This window comes from Alexandromys fortis, unplaced genomic scaffold, assembly GCF_014885135.2.
Source record: "Alexandromys fortis isolate MF-2015 unplaced genomic scaffold, M_Fortis_MF-2015_v1.1 scaffold_299, whole genome shotgun sequence".
NCBI classification, from domain to species: Eukaryota; Metazoa; Chordata; class Mammalia; order Rodentia; family Cricetidae; genus Alexandromys; species Alexandromys fortis.
Window position 1 is genome coordinate 325219 of NW_026068187.1, and position 3644 is coordinate 328862.

Below are 3644 nucleotides of genomic sequence, written 5' to 3' on the forward strand. Positions count from 1 at the left end.
TGTTCTGTTGAAGTGAGACATAATTGCTCCTGGCAGCACTGAAGAATGTTGAGCACCGAAGGCACTCCACCTGGAACTTGTTTTCTTCTTGGCAGAACTGGCTTTTGGGCAAAGAAATGCCCTTACCTCAACCACTGACAAAGATACATAGTGTCCGTAAATTGATCAAACAGGACTGTCAAATCCTGTCAAGACCAGGTAAGACAGTTTTGAAAAGTTTCTTGCCTTTGAAAATGGTCTGTCAGTCATTTTAGGCCTTAGCCAAAGTTGGCTGCTTCAACATTGCAAATGAGACTTTGGGTGATTGCCCAGGTAGCCAATTGTCTCTGTCATTTGTTGCACATTTTGGAAGCTGCTTGATTGCACTTCCTGCACTCAAGCAATATTGTTTCCCTTCTCAGATCTTCAATGGGGTTGAAGATTAGATAGTCGTCGTTACCTTCCTCATGGTTTAGCCAAGCTTATTTCCAATGCAATAGAATGTTTATTAAAGTTTTTGTTATATGTTCCTTGGATTAATATTGCTTATATTGTTTGTAATTTTATATTTTGTATCTGTTCCTATTGTATATAGTTGTATTGGGTTTGGGTCGATCTTGTTTAGACAAAAGGGGGAGGAGATGGGGGAAGCTTTTTTAACCAATCACCTCTAAGAAGTGGAACCTAATTAAGGCGTGGCTACTTGGAGCCCAGGAAGAAAAACTGGGATGGATAAGGTGCTCACTCTCTCTGGGTGATTCCTGTGGGACCCAGAAAGCTCGGACTTCCCATTCTCATGGCGTGAGTTGTCCCTTATAATAAGTAAAAATATACTTGTATATCTTCAAGCTGGCCTGGTTATATCACGAATCGAGTTAACATTTACAAGGCTAGACAGACAGACACTGTCTCAAAAATTAGCTTTTGTGTTGAGGACGTTGGTTCATTTGCCGCTTAGTTAAAAAATATGGAATGAATGATTCATGAATTCTCATGTCATCCTTGGGCAGGAGCCATGCTAGTGTTCTCTGTGTGGCTTCAAATGTAGTGTATGTGCTGTGGAAACCTGCACTAAAATTCACACTCTCATTAAATTTATTCTCTAGAGCTGAAGCGAAATTTCCCTCCCCCCCCCTGCACAGAGTTCTTCCATTCCCTTCCTTTCCCCTTCTTTCATATTTCCTCCTATTCCCTTTCTTCTTCTCTCCCATCCTTTCCCTCTCCTCTTTTCTTTTCTTTTCTTTTCTTTTCTTTTCTTTTCTTTTCTTTTCTTTTCTTTTCTTTTCTTTTCTTTTCTTTTCTTTCCTTCTCTTCCCATCTCCTTAACTTTCTTTTTCTAAGCCGTCTCACAGTAAGTCCCCTTCCCATCCCACCCCATCCTTCTATAACGCATTTGTGTTTTCTGTGCCTATGTACACACCTAAGCCTTGGACTGATGTTTGTGGACCTTCACAGTAATGTCACTAACTTCAAGCTCTTCTGACTGACTGCAGAGTGAAGTGAGCATTAGTAGTAATGAGGGGGAACTTCAGTATATTTATTCAGTACATTATTCCCACAATGATGGGAGGTGGTATTTATCCACATGCCTAAGGGAAACAGGCAGGTAGATGTTCTAAACAACTAAGGCACTTTTCTTACATGTTTGGAGAAGACTGTCAGGACCAGACAAACAGATCCTTATCGGTTCAGCCTGTAGGTGGCAGTGTTACTTGATGGTCTGTCTTCAGGAGACTATTCCCTGATGTCTTACAGTTTTGAAGATAATCAGTTTTCTGAGTTTCATATGAGGTTATCCAATTAGACCATATCTGCAACATTCACTGTAACATGTCAATTTACATAAAAATTCTATCTATAGTCTAGATTTGATCTTATGGATGTGTTAATTTACTGTGGGTTGAAGCATGTGAACCCATTGGTTCAACTTTAGACTTCTCATTAAGTTCCAGTAAAGTATATTAATTTATTAAGGTATTTATATATTTTATACATGATTTATATACTTAAAAATGCTAACCAGAGATTGGAGAGATCATCTAAGATTTTTTTAACTTGTGTGATCACGGTGTCCAGAGTTTGGCTAGGTAGTACAATGGCTACCTTACCAGCCATCTTACCACTTGGTCACACCCCTTTTCTGCCTTTCACCAACTAATATTTTAAAAATTCAAATCTGATCATGTCACATCGCTACCAAAACACCTTGTTGTTTCTTTGTATGGGATAATAGAGACCAAATTCTGGGGAGTCATTTTCAGAGCTAATTTTGATCTGGTTTCTGAGTATTCGGAGCTATCTTGGGCTGCGTCATTCACATGCATCTTATATGCTGGCTGTAAGGAATTACTAACAGTTGCTTGTCACTTTTGTCTTTCTTGTCTCTGGGATTTTATACAAGATGTTTAAGCAAACCTCTCTGATACTCTCCTCCCCAAGTTAACACATTTCCAGACATTTGTAGAGACTGACCACATGCTTCCTAAAGTTGCAAGGTTTAGACTGTGTCTTCCAAGTTCAGAGGAAGTGGTCTGGACTATTGTTTCCTACCAATAATATGATCAACTGGTCACACTATACTTTATACCACCAAGAATGGTCTGTTCGGCAAGCCCTTGAAAGAACCGTCTCTCTCTCTCCAGTCTTTATGAATACAATATCTAGAATAGAATAAAATTGTTAAATGCTTAATACTGTTCTTCTAAAGAATAGGATGAAACATGTTATATGGTGAACCATACAACAACCACATTGTCTAGAGTCTGGCCAATATAATACACATCCTTAGCTTTCTAATAGAAGATGTGTAGGGTGTATCTGACATATAGCCAGTGTCCATAGTAGGGAGATAATGTAGGATAAAGGGAGAACCTCTGGTCATGGTGAGATAGTGGCACCATGGCCATTACACACTGACTAGGCTGCCTGCTCCTGAACATCAGTTACTGTGTCTTGTCCATCCTCTTCCTCTATGATTTTGTTTATTTTCTTATGAAGTTATATATGTAAATTATTTGTTAACTTATAAGCCACCAACTTCTTTCTAATATTAGAAACACTCTGATAATAGTGTACAGTATGCCTGTAATTTATTCATTTTGTTCCCATGTCCTCTACTTGCTTGAATATGTACATCTTATTTGTAAGTGGTTATCATTCCTTTATTTATATCCATAAATTACATATATGGTGGTGATCATGTCAGATTATAATAGAACTGAAAATTTCCTGTCACCCAGTGACATTGGAGCAATCATAATTTTGTAGCACAGTGAATCATTCGTGTGCCTATAATTGTACTAGCACAAATGAGCCTACTGTTCTGGCCAGTTATGGAAAGGTATAGCACAAGGGAGTAAAAGGCTTGTTGCACAAACATGAGGATCTTGATTTGGATTCAAACAACCATGTAAAAGTTGACCATGACACAACAAAAGTATATGCTCTACTATATTCATAGCAGCATTGTTTGTAATAGCCAGAACCTGGAAACAACCTAGATGCCCTTCAATTGAAGAATGGATGAAGAAAGTATGGAATATATACATATTAGAGTACTACTCAGCAGTAAAAAACAAGGACTTCTTGAAGTTTGCAGGCAAATGGATGGAAATAGAAAACACCATCCTGAGTGAGGTAAGCCAGACCCAAAAAGAGGAACATGG

At 38.4% G+C, this 3644-nt stretch overlaps 1 non-coding gene across 1 annotated transcript; it reads right to left on the reverse strand.

The window, feature by feature from the left end:
* Nucleotides 1–940: 940 nt before the first annotated feature.
* LOC126492794 (U6 spliceosomal RNA) lies at nt 941–1051 on the reverse strand. Its single transcript, XR_007589677.1, has one exon. It is a non-coding gene; the product is annotated as a U6 spliceosomal RNA (small nuclear RNA).
* Nucleotides 1052–3644: the final 2593 nt, after the last annotated feature.